This window comes from Pseudorca crassidens, chromosome 20, assembly GCF_039906515.1.
Source record: "Pseudorca crassidens isolate mPseCra1 chromosome 20, mPseCra1.hap1, whole genome shotgun sequence".
Taxonomy (NCBI): domain Eukaryota; kingdom Metazoa; phylum Chordata; class Mammalia; order Artiodactyla; family Delphinidae; genus Pseudorca; species Pseudorca crassidens.
This window is the reverse complement of record NC_090315.1, coordinates 5993551-6009831: the sequence shown is the minus strand read 5'-3', so window position 1 is coordinate 6009831 and position 16281 is coordinate 5993551. Positions and strand designations below refer to the sequence as shown.

Sequence of the window (16281 nt, the reverse complement as noted above, 5' to 3'; positions counted from 1 at the left end):
ATTACAATGGTGTGTTAGTTTCTGCTTTATAACAAAATAAATCAGCTATACATATACATATATCCCCATATCTCCTCCCTCTTGCGTCTCCCTCCCACCCTCGCTAGCCCACCCCTCTAGGTGGTCACACAGCACCGAGCTGATCTCCCTGTGCTATGTGGCTGCTTCCCACTAGCTATCTATTTTACATTTGGTAGTGTATATAAGTCCATGTCACTCTCTCACTGTACATATATTCTTAATATCTTTCTTGATTTTTTTCTGTTATAGAAACACAACTAATTTTTATGTTTGATTTTATATTTTGAATTCTGCTAACTTTGTTTATGAGTTCTGTATTTGTTTATTCATGAGGATTCTTTAGGGTTTTCTATGTAAGATTTTATCATCTGTGAATAGAGATCAGTTTACTTCCTCCTTTCTGAATTGGATGCCCCCCTTTTTTACTGGTCTGATAGTTTTATCTAGGCAATACAGTACTGTGTTGAATTAAAGTCATGAAAGTGTACATTCTTGACTTTATTGATTGCAAAGGAAAGGCTTTCAGTATTCCACTATGGAGTATATTGATAACTCTGGGCGTTTTGTTGTTTTTTTTGTTTTCTTTTGTTTTTTTTGGACCTGTTGGAAATGTTTGTCATTTCTTCTTGTTTATTAAAGTTTTTACTGAATACACAATCAAAAAAAATTTTCAATTTCCATCTTTGTTTAAATGCCATCTTTATCTAAATTCTTTTGATCTTCTCCAAAACCAGCAACTCTTTTTTTTTTTTAACATCTTTATTGGAGTATAATTGCTTTACAATGGTGTGTTAGTTTCTGCTTTATAACAAAGTGAATCAGTTATACATATACATATGTTCCCATATCTCTTCCCTCTTGGGTCTCCCTCCCTCCCACCCTCCATATCCCACCCCCTAGGTGGTCACAAAGCATGGAGCTGATCTACCTGTGCTATGCGGCTGCTTCCCACTAGCTATCTATCTTACGTTTGGTAGTGTATGTATCTCCATGCCACTCTCTCACTTTGTCACAGCTTACCCTTCCCCTTCCCCTTCCCCATATCCTCAAGTCCATTCTCTAGTAGGTCTGTGTCTTTATTCCCATCTTACCCCTAAGTTCTTCATGACCTTTTTTTTTCTTAGATTCCATATATATATGTTAGCATACGGTATTTGTCTTTCCCTTTCTGACTTAATTCACTCTGTATGACAGACTCTAGGTCCATCCACCTCACTACAAATAACTCAATTTCGTTTCTTTTTATAGCTGAGTAATATTCTATTGTATATATGTGCCAAATCTTCTTTATCCATTCATTCAATGATGGACACTTAGGTTGCTTCCATCTATTGGCTATTGTAAATAGAGCTGCAATGAACATTGTGGTACATGACTGTTTTTGAATTATGGTTTTCTCAGGGTATATGCCCAGTAGTGGGATTGCTGGGTCATCTGGTAGTTCTATTTGTAGTTTTTTAAGGAACTTCCATACTGTTCTCCATAGTGGCTGTACCAATTCACATTCCCACCAGCAGTGCAAGAGGGTTCCCTTTTCTCCACACCATCTCCAGCATGTATTGTTTCTAGATTTTTTGATGATGGCCATTCTGACCGGTGTGAGATGATATCTCATTGTAGTTTTGATTTGCATTTCTCTAATGATTAATGATGTTGAGCATTCTTTCATGTGTTTGTTGGCAATCTGTATATCTTCTTTGGAGAAATGTCTATTTAGGTCTTCTGCCCAATTTTGGATTGGGTTGTTTGTTTTTTTGTTATTGAGGTGCATGAGTTGCTTGTAAATTTTGGAGATTAATCCTTTGTTAGTTGCTTCATTTGTAAATATTTTCTACCATTCTGAGGGTTGTCTTTTGGTCTTGTTTATGGTTTCCATTGCTGTGCAAAAGCTTTGAAGTTTCATTAGGTCCCATTTGTTTATTTTTGTTTTTATTTCCATTTCTCTAGGAGGTGGATCAAAAAGGATCTTGCTGTGATTTATGTCATAGCGTGTTCTGCCTATGTTTTCCTCTAAGAGTTTGATAGTTTCTGGCCTTACATTTAAGTCTTTAATCCATTTTGAGCTTATTTTTGTGTATGGTGTCAGGGAGTGTTCTAATCTCATACTTTTTTTTTTTTTTTTTGCGGTACGCGGACCTCTCACTGTTGTGGCTTCTCCCGTTGCGGAGCACAGACTCCGGACGCACAGGCCCAGTGGCCATGGCTCACGGGCCCAGCCGCTCCACGGCATGTGGGATCTTCCCAGACCAGGGCACAAACCCGTGTCCCCTGCATTGGCAGGCGGACACTCAACCACTGTGCCACCAGGGAAGCCCCTAATCTCATACTTTTACATGTAGCTGTCCAGTTTTCCCAGCACCACTTATTGAAGAGGCTGTCCTTTCTCCACTGTACATTCCTGCCTCCTTTATCAAAGATAAGGTGACCATAGGTTCGTGGGTTTATCTCTGGGCTTTCTATCCTGTTCCATTGATCTATATTTCTGTTTTTGTGCCAGTACCATTCTGTCTTGATTACTGTAGCTTTGTAGTATAATATGAAGTCAGGGAGCCTGATTCCTCCAGCTCCGTTTTTTGTTCTCAATATTGCTTTGGCTATTCGGGGTCTTTCGTGTTTCCATACAAATTGTGAAATTTTTTATTCTACTTCTGTGAAAAATGCCAGTGGTGGTCGATAGGGATTGCATTGAATCTGTAGATTGCTTTGGGTAGTAGAGTCATTTTCACAGTGTTGATTCTTCCAATCCAAGAACATGATATATCTCTCCATCTGTTTGTATCATCTTTAATTTCTTTCATCATTGTCTTATAATTTTCTGCATACAGGTCTTTTGTCTCCTTAGGTAGGTTTATTCCTAGATATTTTATTCTTTTTGTTGCAGTGGTAAATGGGAGTGTTTTCTTGATTTCACTTTTGGATTTTTCATCATTAGTGTATAGGAATGCCAGAGATTTCTGTGCATTAATTTTGTATCATGCTACTTTACCAAATTCATTGATTAGCTCTAGTAGTTTTCCGGTAGCATCTTTAGGATTCTCTATGTGTAGTATCATGTCATCTGCAAACAGTGACAGCTTTACTTCTTCTTTTCCGATTTGGATTCTTTTTATTTCCTTCTCTTCTCTGACTGATGTGGCTAAAACTTCCAAAACTGTGTTGAATAAGAGTGGTGAGAGTGGGCAACCTTGTCTTATTCCTGATTTTAGTGGAAATACTTTCAGTTTTTCACCATTGAGGATGATGTTGGCTGTGGGTCTGTCATATATGGCCTGTATTATGTTGAGGAAAGTTCCCTCTATGCCTACTTTCCGCAGGGTTTTTATCATAAATGGGTGTTGAATTTTGTCGAAAACTTTCTCTGCATCTATTGAGATGACCATATGTTTTTTCTCCTTCAATTTGTTAATATGGTATATCACGTTGATTGATTTGCATATATTGAAGAATCCTTGCATTCCTGGAATAAACCCCACTTGATCATGGTGTATGATCCTTTTAATGTGCTGTTGGATTCTGTTTGCTAGTATTTTGTTGAGGATTTTTGCATCTATGTTCATCAGTGATATTGGCCTGTAGTTTTCTTTCTTTGTGACATCCTTGTCTGGTTTTGGTATCAGGGTGATGGTGGCCTCGTAGAATGAGTTTGGGAGTGTTCCTCCCTCTGCTATATTTTGGAAGAGTTTGAGAAGGATAGGTGTTAGCTCTTCCCTTAATTTTTTTTTTTTTTGAAAATTCAAAATCATTTATTGTCACATTATTATTATATTTAAAAGGTTGTAATTGGATTGAATGACTGGGTTCCCTTAATTTTTGATAGAATTCACCTGTGAAGCCTTCTGGTCCTGAGCTTTTGTTTGTTGGAAGATTTTTAATCACAGTTTCAATTTCAGTGCTTGTGATTGGTCTGTTTATATTTTCTATTTCTTCCTGATTCAGTCTTGGCAGGTTGTGCATTTCTAAGAATTTGTCCATTTCTTCAAGGTTGTCCATTTTATTGGCATAGAGTTGCTTGTAGTAATCGCTCATGATTTTTTGTATTCAGCAGTGTCAGTTGTCACTTCTCCTTTTTCATTTCTAATTCTATTGATTTGAGTCTTCTCTCTTTTTTTCTAGATGAGTCTGGCTAATGGTTCATCAATTTGGTTTATCTTCTCAAAGAACCACCTTTTAGTTTTATTGATCTTTGCTATCATTTCCTTGATTTCTTTTTCATTTATTTCTGATCTGATCTTTATGATTTCTTTCCTTCTGCTAACTTTGGGGGGTTTTTGTTCTTCTTTCTCTAATTGCTTTAGGTGCAAGGTTAGGTTGTTTATTTGAGATGTTTCCTGTTTCTTAAGGTAGGATTATATTGCTATAAAGTTCCCTCTTAGAACTGCTTTTGCTGCATCCCATAGGTTTTGAGTCATCGTGTCTCCGTTGTCATTTGTCTCCAATCTGTGTCTTTTCGTGGGAGCATTTAATCCATTTCCATGTAAGGTAATTATCAATATGTATGTTCCTATTCCCATATTCTTAATTGTTTTGGGTTTGTTATTCTAGGTCTTTTCCTTCTCTTGTGTTTCTTGCCTAGAGAAGTTCCTTTAGCATTTGTTGTAAAGCTGGTTTGGTGGTGCTGAACTCTCTCAGCTTTTGCTTGTCTGTAAAGGTTTTAATTTCTCCATCAAATCTGAATGAGATCCTTGCTAGGTAGAGTAATCTTTGTTGTAGGTTTTTCTCCTTCATCACCTTAAATATGTCCTGCCACTCCCTTCTGGCTTGCAGAGTTTCTGCTGAAAGATCAGCTGTTAACCTTATGGGGATTCCTTTGTGTGTCATTTGTTGTTTTTCCCTTGCTGTTTTTTTTTTTTGTTTTTTTTTTGTTTTTTTTTTTTGCGTACACGGGCCTCTCACTGTTGTGGCCTCTCCCGTTGCGGAGCACAGGCTCCAGACGCGCAGGCCCAGCAGCCATGGCTCACGGGCCCAGCTGCTCTGCAGCATGTGGGATCTTCCCAGACTGGAGCACGAACCCACATTCCCTGCATCGGCAGGCGGACTCTCAACAACTGTGCCACCAGGGAAGCCCCCTTGCTGTTTTTAATGTGTTTTCTTTGTATTTAATTTTTGACCGTTTGATTAATATGTGTCTTGGCGTGTTTCTCCTTGGATTTATCCTGTATGGGACTCTCTGTGCTTCCTGGACTTGATTAACTATTTCCTCTCCCATATTAGGGAAGTTTTCAACTATAATCTCTTCAGATATTTTCTCAGTCCCTTTCTTTTTCTCTTCTTCTTCTGGGACCCCTATAATTTGAATGGTGGTGCATTTAATGTTGTCCCATAGGTCTCTGAGACTGTCCTCAGCTCTTTTCATTCTTTTTTCTTTATTCTGCTCTGCAGTAGTTATTTCCACTATTTTATCTTCCAGGTTACTTATCCATTCTTTTGCCTCAGTTATTCTGCTATTGATCCCTTCTAGAGTATTTTTAATTTCATTTATTGTGTTGTTCATCATTGCTTGTTTCCTCTTTAGTTCTTCTAGGTCCTTGTTAAATGTTTCTTGCATTTTCTCTATTCTATTTCCAAGATTTGGGATCATCTTTACTATCATTATTCTGAATTCTTTTTCAGGTAGACTGCCTATTTCCTCTTCATTTGTTAGGTCTGGTGGGTTTTTATCTTGCTCCTTCATCTGCTGTGTGTTTTTCTGTCTTCTCATTTTGCTTATCTTACTGTGTTTGGTGTCTCCTTTTTGCAGGCTGTACGTTCATAGTTCCTATTGTTTTTGGTGTCTGCCCCCAGTGGCTAAAGTTGGTTCAGTGGATTGTGTAGGCTTCCTGGTGGAGAGGACTAGTGCCTGTGTTCTGGTGGATGAGGCTGGATCTTGTCTTTCTGGTGGGCAGGTCCACATCTGGTGGTGTGTTTTGGGGTGTCTGTGACCTTATTCTGATTTTAGGCAGCCTCTCTGCTAATGGATGGGGCTGTGTTCCTGTCTTGCTAGTTGTTTGGCATAGGGTGTCCAGCACTGTAGCTTGTTGGTCGTTGAGTGAAGCTGGATGTTGCTGTTGAGATGGAGATCTCTGGGAGATTTTCACCGTTTGATATTACATGGAGCTGGGAGGTCTCTTGTGGACCAGTGTCCTGAAGTTGGCTCTCCCACCTCAGCGGCATAGCACTGACTCCTGGCTGCAGCACCAAGAGCCTTTCATCCACAGGGCTCAGAATAAAAGGGAGAAAAAGTAGAAAGAGAGAAAGAAAGAGGATAAAATAAAATAAAATAAAGTAAGATAAAATAAAGTTATTGAAATAAAAAATAATTATTATGAAAAAGAAATTTTTAAGTAAAAAAAAAAGGACGGACAGAACCCTAGGACAAATGGTGAAAGCAAAGCTATACAGACAAAATCTCACACAGAAGCATACACATACACACTCACAAAAAGAGGAAAAGGGGAAAAAATAATAAATCTTGCTCTCAAAGTCCACCTCCTCAATTTGGGGTGATTCGTTGTCTATTCATGTATTCCACAGATGCAGGTACATCAGGTTGATTCTGGAGATTTAATCCGCTGCTTCTGAGGCTGCTGGGAGAGATTTCCCTTTCTCTTCTTTGTTCACACAGCTCCCAGGGTTCAGCTTTGGATTTGGCCCCGCCTCTGCGTGTAGGTCGCCGGAGGGCGTCTGCGCTCAGACAAGACGGGGTTAAAGGAGCAGCTGATTCGGGGGCTCTGGCTCACTCAGGCCGGGGGGAGGAAGGGGTACGGATGTGGGGCGAGCCTGCAGCGGCAGAGGCCGGCGGGACCTTGCACCAGCCTGAGGCATGCCGTGCGTTCTCCCGGGGAAGTTGTCCCTGGATCCCGGGACCCTGGCAGTGGCGGGCTGCACAGGCTCCCAGGATGCGAGGTGTGGATAGTGACCTGTGCTTGCACACAGGCTTTTTGGTGGCGGCGACAGCAGCCTTAGTGTCTCCCGCCCATCTCTGGGGGTCCGCGCTGTTAGCCGCGGCTCGTGCCCGTCTCTGGAGTTCCTTTAAGCAGCGCTCTGAATTCCCTCTCCTCGCGCACCAGGAAACAAAGAGGGAAGAAAAAGTCTCTTGCCTCTTCGGCAACTCCAGACATTTCCCCGGACTCCCTCCCAGTAGCCGTGGTGCACTAACCCCCTGCAGGCTGTGTTCAGGCCGCCAACCCCAGTCCTCTCCCTGCGCTCCGACCGAAGGCCCAGGCCCGAGCTTCAGCTCCCAGCCCCGCCCGCCCCGGCGGGTGAGCAGACAAGCCTCTCGGGCTGGTGAGTGCCGGTCGGCACCGATCCTCTGTGCGGGAATCTCTCCGCTTTGCCCTCTGCACCCCTGTTGCTGCGCTCTCCTCCACGGCTCCGAAGCTCCCCGCTCTGCCTCCCGCAGTCTCCGCCCGCAAAGGGGCTCCTAGTGTGTGGAAACCTTTCGTCCTTCACGGCTCCCTCCCACTGGTGCAGGTCCCATCCCTATTCTTTTGTCTCTGTTTATTCTTTTTTCTTCTGCCCTACGCAGGTACGTGGGGGAGTTTCCTGCCTTTTGGGAGGTCTGAGGTCTTCTGCCAGCATTCAGTGGGTGTTCTGTAGGAGTTGTTCCATGTGTAGATGTATTTCTGATGTATCTGTGGGGAGGAAGGTGGTCTACGCGTCTTACTCTTCCGCCATCTTCCCCCTCTCTCCAACTCTGGGCTTTTTGTATACGTTTATTACATTTATGTGTGTTCCATTGATTCCTAGAATGAGTGTTTTCATGATGAAAGGGTACTGAATATTGCCAATTTATTTCTCTGCATCATTTGATAAGATTATATGGTATAAACTTCATTCTGTGTATGTGGTCTTTTAACGTTTCTATTTGTTGAAACACCCTTGAATTCTACAAATAATTCTGAATTTTTCATGGCATATATATATGGCTGTGCCCGGTCTTAGTTGTGGCACACCAGATCTTCGATCTTCATGGCGGCATGTGGGATCTTTTAGTTGCGGGGTGCGGGATCTTTTAGTTGTGACATGCGGGATTTTTAGTTGTGGCATGCTAACTCTTAGTTGTGGCATGTGGGATCTAGTTCCCTGACCTGGGATTGAACCCGGACCCCCTGCACTGGGAGGGCAGAGTCTTAGCTACTGGACCACCAGGGAAGTCCCCATGGCATATAATTATATTAATATCCTTTATAATGTAGCTTGATAGTATTTTATTGAAGGCTCTGTAGCTGTATTCATCACAGATATTGGTTTGTAGGTTTTTTTAAAAAAAATAATTTGGACTGTCTTTGTTTGGCTTTGATATGTGGTAACCCTGGACTCACAGAAACTGTTTTGATAATTGCTCTTTAAACTTTGGAAACGTTTGTGGAGAATTGGTGTTACTTTTTCTTGAAATGTTGCTGGAATCATCCAGGTAATTTATCTGCTTCAGGGATTCTTAAAATTACTTTTTTCGCCTATTTACTAGTTGTACTTTTGTTGTGGGTTTTTAAAATCCCTTCGTGATAAAGTCTGAGTAGGTTGTATCTTTCTAGAAATTCAATCTCTTTTTTTCAAAATGTCCAATTTGTTGGTGTAATATTGTTCATAGCAGTGTCTTGTAATTACTTTCAGTTTTATGGTATTATTTATAATGTCTCTTTTTACTTCTGATTTTACTTACGTCTTCTCTCTTATATTCTTCATCTAGGTAAGGGTTTGTCCAGTTTATTTAAAATTGTAAAGTATATTCACTCAAAGTAGTAAGTGAAATAATTTGCTATTTCATATCTTTCAGCCATACTTCTCATTACACTCAGGGTTTGTTGCCAAAGAAGCCATGCATAGAAGATTTATTCCAAAAAAGTGCTGCTGGGAAAATAAGACAGCTGTCACCTTGGAAATTTATATTTAATAAAAGACTGGGAATGTAAGGGAGCATGTGAAGTGTTGAAAGGATATTATTATGGACATAAACAAGTTTTGATATTTACCCATGTTGAAAACATTACTCTGAAAAGAAATCAAGGATGTAAGTCCAATTGGGGAAAAAATCTATTTTACAATAATATTTGCAGAAAAGTACATTTTTGACAGCAAAGACCCACATTATTTTTTTTAAATCCATATTCTCTGAAAGGAAATTTGAAAAATATGGAAAGTCATCGACCCTATGCTGCAAATAATCACTCAGATCATTATGAATATAGGCTTGGATTAAACATTTATTCAAACATGTGTGAAAACCAGAGGTTTAAAAATGTAGAATGAATATCCCAATATGATCAATTTGAGAGGTCCCTTACCAAGGGTTTGTTATTCTTTAACCAACAAACATTTTCTCCCTGTTCTGAACTCTGTAATGTTGATAATAAAGGCAGAGTCTTTATCCAACCATCATCCTTCAGTAGGTATCATAGCAGAGATACTGTGGAACAACATTACATGTGTAATCAAATGAGTGACACCTTAAGCAAAAGCCCTATGTTCAATAATTATGAGAGTGTTTATAATGGAACTGGAGGATATCCATGCATTGAAACTGGGAATACCATTGACCAAGACTCAAATCTTATGAAACATCAGAGAACTCAATTTTCAGAGAACCATTAGATAAGGAATGAATGTAGTAATGTCCTTTGTCAAAGCTCAGGTCTTATTACCCATGAGACTCTCCATATTGGAGAGAAGAATTACACATTTAGCGAATGTGGTAGAGTTCTTAACCAGTCTTCGAAACTTACTCAACATCAGGGTAGTCACACTAGGAAAGAACATTACAAGTGTAATAAATGTGGGAAAGTCTATAAACAATTATTAAATCTAAATAGACGTAGGAAGATCCATACTGGAGGGAAACATTACAAATGTAAAGAATGTGGCAAAGCCTTTACCCAATGCTCAGTTCTTAATCAACATCAGAGAATTCATACTGGGGAGAAACCATACACATGTAAAGTGTGTTGTAAAACCTTTACCCATTGCTCAAATCTTACTCAACACCAGATAATTCATAAGTAGAGAAATATGGCAAAGTTTTTTGCCAAATATGGCAAAACTTTTAACCAGAGCTGTCACCTCCCTCAACATCAGAGAGTGCATGCAGGAGAGAGACCCTACAAGTGTAATAAGTGATGAAAGACATTAGTCCTAAATATACACATTTGAAAACACCAAAAAGTTCAAACTGGAAAGAAAGTTTAATGACATGAAAGACATAAGAAAGATTTTAATAAAAAATCAAATGCAAATAAATACCACATAAGTCATAGTAGATAGCATTCAGTCAATAACTGTTTTCTGGTATTAGTCTAAATCAGAACATTATAGAAAATAATCCAAAATTAAAACACTTTGAAAAATTATTTGTTAGTATGGATCATCAAGGGAATGGATGATTGCACAGGTATAATTATTAACATTGTGTCCTTATTTATAGTGACATTATTTGAGATTACTTGAAAACAAAAATTAACATAACTCTCAAATTATGACATGCGATGCTTTTATTTCTAGTATGTATGTGAACTCATGGTTTTGACTGTTGCTGCCTTAAAAATAGAGAAGCCCTTCTATATTAGGTGTGAATCACTTATATCTACTTTTCCATGGAAGACTGAGAATCCTGAAATGTAAAATGTACAATGAAAATCTAAATGGAGATACTGCTTGTCATTGATTTAAAACCATCATAGATGTGACATTAGATAAATATTCAGGGAATCATCTTCATATTAAAGTATATGGAGGATCATTCTAAATTTTAAATAGCTGTACCACTTGCTTTTTACGGATAAAAAACTGCAGTTTTTTAAAGTCTTAGTGTATTGTCATAATAGTAATAGATAGAAGTCATGAACATTAGTTGACATGGTTGAAATAAAGACGTCTTCACAGATATACAAGAAAAGTATAGGTAACCCTTTAGTAAAAGGTCATAAAATTAATGTCCTTTCATGTTCACTAAATGATTAGTCTCAGTTTTGTAAACCACAGAAATCACAATTCTAAGATCATTATATCAGAAGAACAAGAATGCTTTTGAATTCTTGTAATCTGTATTTTGTTCCAGGATCATACCGTTGATTTTGAAAGGCTTTATTTAGACTATGTGTGAACTTAATATATGTTAATAAAACTGAATGGTTTTTAATGTGTGAAACTTCTTAAATAATGCAGTGTGACCCCACAACCAACATTAACCGCTCCCACCTTATTTAAAGTTGTAGGTAAAAGACAGTAACAAAGTATCTGGTAACACAGTAGGATGACGTCTCTAGTAATCCCTTTTCCTCTTGGATTTATATCTCATATAATTTGAGATTACGTTTTCCACAATTTGCTTCTTGTATTGCTCCCTCCCTTTTGTAACTGCAGGGACATTATGATGGCTATAATGAGGATTATACAGAAGTATCATTGGTAATTTACCAAAATTAAACCATGATATTGCTGCTAAAGAATAAGTTTTTAAAAATATTTTTAACATCTTTATTGGAGTATAATTGCGTTACAATTGTGTTAGTTTCTGCTGCATAACAAAGTGAATCAGCTATAGATATACATATATCTCAATATCTCCTTCCTCTTGCATCTCCCTCCCACCCTCCCTATCCCACCCCTCTAGGTGGTCACAAAGCAACGAGCTGATCTCCCTGTGCTATGTGGCTGCTTCCCTCTAGCTATCTATTTTACATTTGGTAGTGTATATATGTCCATGCCACTCTCTCACTTCATCCCAGCTTCCCCTTCCCCTTCCCCATCTCCTCACGTCCATTCTCTACATCTGCGTCTTTATTCCCATCCTGCTACTAGGTTCTTCAGAACGATTTTTTTTTTTTTTTAGATTCCATATATATGTGTTAACATATGGTATTTGTTTTTTTCTCTTTCTGACTTACTTCACTCTGTATGACAGACTCTAGGTCCATCCACCTCACTACAAATAACTCAATTTCGTTTCTTTTTATGGCTGAGTAAAATTCCATTGTATATATGTGCCACATCTTTATCCATTTATCTGTCGATGGACACTTAGGTTGATTCCATGTCCTGGCTATTGTAAATAGAGCTGCAATAAACATTGTGGTACATGACTCTTTTTGAATTATGGTTTTCTCAGGGTATATGCCCAGTAGTGGGATTGCTGGGTCATATGGTAGTTCTCTTTTTAGTTTTTTGAGGAACCTCCATACTGTTCTCCATAGTGGCTGTGTGAATTTACATTCCCACCAACAGTGCAAGAGGGTTCCCTTTTCTCCACACCCTCTGCAGCATTTGTTGTTTGTAGATTTTTTGATGATGGCCATTCTGACAGGTGTGAGGTGATACCTCATTGTAGTTTTGATTTGGATTTCTCTAATGATTAGTGATGTTGAGCATCCTCTCATGTATTTGTTGGCAATCTGTATATCTTCTTTGGAGAAATGTCTAGGTCTTCTACCCATTTTTGGATTGTGTTGTTTGTTTTTATGATACTGAGCTGCATGAGCTGCTTGTATATTTTGGAGATTAATCCTTTGTCAGTTGCTTCGTTTGCAAATATTTTCTCCCATTCTGAGGGTTGTCTTTTGGTCTTGTTTATGGTTTCCTTTGCTGTGCAAAAGCTTTTAAGTTTCATTAGGTCCCATTTGTTTATTTTTGTTTTTATTTCCATTTCTCTAGGATGTGGGTCAAAGAGGATCTTGCTGTGATTTATGTTATGGAGTGTTCTGCCTATGTTTTCCTCTAAGAGTTTTATAGTATCTTGCCTTACTTTTAGGTCTCTAATCCATTTTGAGTTTATTTTTGTGTATGGTGTTAGGAAATGTTCCAATTTCATTCTTTTACATGTAGCTGTCCAGTTTTCCCAGCACCACTTGTTGAAGAGGCTGTCTTTTCTCCATTGTATATTCTTGCCTCCTTTATCATAGATAAGGTGACCATATGTGCATGGGTTTATCTCTGGGCTTTCTATCCTGTTCCACTGATCTATATTTCTGTTTATGTGCCAGTGCCATACTGTTTTTCTGTTGTTTTTTTCTGTAAAGTTAACTAATCTTGTGGTATTTTTTTATATGTATTTTTTTAAAATATCTTTATTGGAGTATAATTGCTTTACAATGTTGTGTTAGCTTCTGCTGTATAACTCCTTTTATTTTTTGGGGGGTCTTTTTTTGTAACATCTTTATTGGACTGTAATTGCTTTACAATGGTGTGTTGTTTTCTGCTTTATAACACAGTGAATCAGTTATACATGTACATATGTCTCCATATCTCTTCCCTCTTGCATTTCACCTGTACCATTTTTCTAGATTCCACATATATGCATTAATGTACGATATTTGTTTTTCTCTTTCTGACTTACTTCACTCTGTATGACAGTCTCTAGATCCATCCACATCTCAACAAATGACTCAACTTCGTTCCTTTTTATGGCTGAGTAATATTCCATTGTATATATGTACCACATCTTCTTTATCCATTCATCTGTTGTTGGGCATTTCGGTTGCTTCCATGACCTGGCTATTGTAAATAGTGCTGCAATGAACATTGGGGTGCATGTGTCTTTTTTTTTTTTTTTCTGTACACGGGCCTCTCACTGTTGTGACCTCTCCCGTTGTGGAGCACAGGCTCCGGACGCACAGGCTCAGCGGCCATGGCTCACGGGCCTAGCCGCTCCGCGGCATGTGGGATCTTCCAGGACCAGGTCACAAACCCGAGTCCCCTGCATCGGCAGGCGGACTCTTAACCACTGCGCCACCAGGGAAGCCCTGCATGTGTCTTTTTGAATTATGGTTTTCTCTGTGTATATACCCAATAGTGGGATTGCTGGATCATATGGTAATTCTATTTTTTGTTTTTTGAGGAACCTCCATACTGTTATCCATAGTGGCTGTATCAGTTTACATTGCCACCGGCAGTGTAAGAGGGTTCCCTTTTCTCCACACCCTCTCCAGTATTTGTTGTTTGTAGATTTTCTGATGATGGCCATTCTAACTGGTGTGAGGTGATACCTCATTGTAGTTTGATTTGCATTTCTCTAACAATTAGTTATGTTGAGCAGCTTTTCATGTGCTTCTTGGTCATCTGTATGTCTTCTTTGGAGAAATGTCTATTTAGGTCTTCTGCCCGTTTGTGGATTGGGTTGTTTGTTTTTTTAATATTGACCTGCATGAGCTGTTTATATAATTTGGAGGTTAATCCTTAGTCTGATGATTCATTTGCAAATATTTTCTCCCATTCTGAGGGTTGTCTTTTCGTCTTGTTTATGGTTTCCTTTGCTGTGCAAAAGCTTTGAAGTTTCATTAGGTCCGATTTGTTTATTTTTGTTTTTATTTCCATTACTCTGGGAGGTGGATCAAAATAGATCTTGCTGTCATTTATGTCAAAGAGTGTTCTTCCTATGTTTTCCTCTAAGAGTTTTATAGTGCCGGCTTTACATTTAGGTCTCTAACCAATTTTGAGTGTATTTTTGTGTATGGTGTTAGGGAGTGTTCTAATTTCATTCTTTTACATGTAGCTGTCCAGTTTTCCCAGCACAACTTGTTGAAGAGACTGTCTTTTCTCCATTGTATATCCTTGCCTCCTTTGTCATAGATTAGTTGACCATATGTGTGTGGGTTTATCTCTGGGCTTTCTGTCTTGTTCCATTGATCTATGTTTCTGTTTTTGTGCCAGTACCATATTGTCTTGATTACTGTAGCTTTGTAGTATAGTCTGACATCAGGGAGTGTGATTTCTCCAGCTGCATTTTTTTTCCCTCAAGACTGCTTTGGCTATTCGGGGTCTTTTGTGTCTCCATGCCAATTTTAAGATTTTTTTGTTCTAGTTCTGTAAAAAATGCCATTGGTAATTTGATAGGGATTGAATTGAATCTGTAGATTGTATTGGGTAGTATAGTCATTTTCACAATATTGATTCTTCCAATCCAAGAACATGGTATATCTCTCCATCTGTTGGCATCATCTTTAATTTCTTTCATCAGTGTCTTATAGTTTTCTGCATTCTGGTCTTTTGTCTCCCTAGGTGGGTTTATTCCTAGGTATTTTATTCTTTTTGTTGCAGTGGTAAATGGGAGTGTTTTCTTAATTTCTCTTTCAGATTTTTCATCATTAGTGTATAGGAATGCAAGAGATTTCTGTGTATTAATTTTGTATCATGCAACTTTACCAAATTCATTGATTAGCTCTAGTAGTTTTCTGGTGGCATCTTTAGGATTCTCTATGTATAGTATCATGTAATCTGCAAATAGTGACAGTTTTACTTCCTCTTTTCCAATTTGTGTTCCTTTTATTTCTTTTTCTTCTCTGATTGCCATGGCTAGGGCTTCCAAAACTATGTTGAATAATAGCGGTAAGAGTGGACATCCTTGTCTCGTTCCTGATCTTAGAGGAAATGCTTTCAGTTTTTCACCATTGAGAATGATGTTTGCTGTGGGTTTGTCATATATGGCCTTTACTATGTGGAGGTAGGTTCCCTCTATGCCCACTTTCTGAAGAGTTTTTGTCATAAGTGGGTGTTGAATTTTGTCAAAAGCTTTTTCTGCATCTATTGAGATGATCATATGGTTTTTCTTATTCAATTTGTTAAGATGGTGTATCGCACTGATTGATTTGCTTATATTGAACAACCCTTGCATCTCTGGGATAAATCCCACTTGATCATGGTGTATGACCCTTTAAATGTGTTGTTGGATTCTGTTTGCTAGTATTTTGTTGAGGATTTTTGCATCTATGTTCATCAGTGATATTGGCCTATAGTTTTCTTTTTTTGTAGTATCTTTGTCTGGTTTTGGTATCAGGGTGATGGTGGCCTCATAGAATGAGTTTGAGAGTGTTCCTTCCTCTGAAATTTTTTGGAAGATTTTGAGAAGGATGGGTGTTAATTCTTCTCTAAGTGTTTGATAGAATCCACCTGTGAAGCCATGTGGTCCTGGATTTTTGTTTAATGGAAGATTTTTAATCACAGTTTCAATTTCATTACTTGTGATTGGTCTGTTCATATTTTCTGTTTCTTCCTGGTTCAGTCTTGGAAGGTTATACCTTTCTAAGAATTTGTCCATTCCAGGTTGTCCATTTTATCGGAATAAAGGTGCTTGTAGTAGTCTCAGGATGCTTTGTATTTCTGCGGTGTCTGTTGTAACTTCTCCTTTTTCATTTCTAATTTTATTGATTTGAGTCCTCTCCCTCTTTTTCTTGATGAGTCTGGCTAATGGTTTATCAATTTTGTTTATCTTCTCAAAGAACCAGCTTTTAGTTTTATTGATCTTTGCTATTGTTTTCTCTGTTTCTATTTCATTTATTTCTGCTCTGATCTCTATGA

The 16281-nt window shown here is 38.5% G+C and overlaps 1 protein-coding gene and 1 pseudogene across 1 annotated transcript in view; both read left to right on the top strand.

The window, feature by feature from the left end:
* Positions 1 to 16281, top strand: part of ZNF761 (zinc finger protein 761) — a 113326-nt gene that overhangs the window by 33229 nt on the left and 63816 nt on the right. The gene's annotated exons all lie outside the window — the stretch shown is intronic.
* On the top strand, positions 8394 to 9737 carry LOC137215472 (zinc finger protein 677-like; annotated as a pseudogene).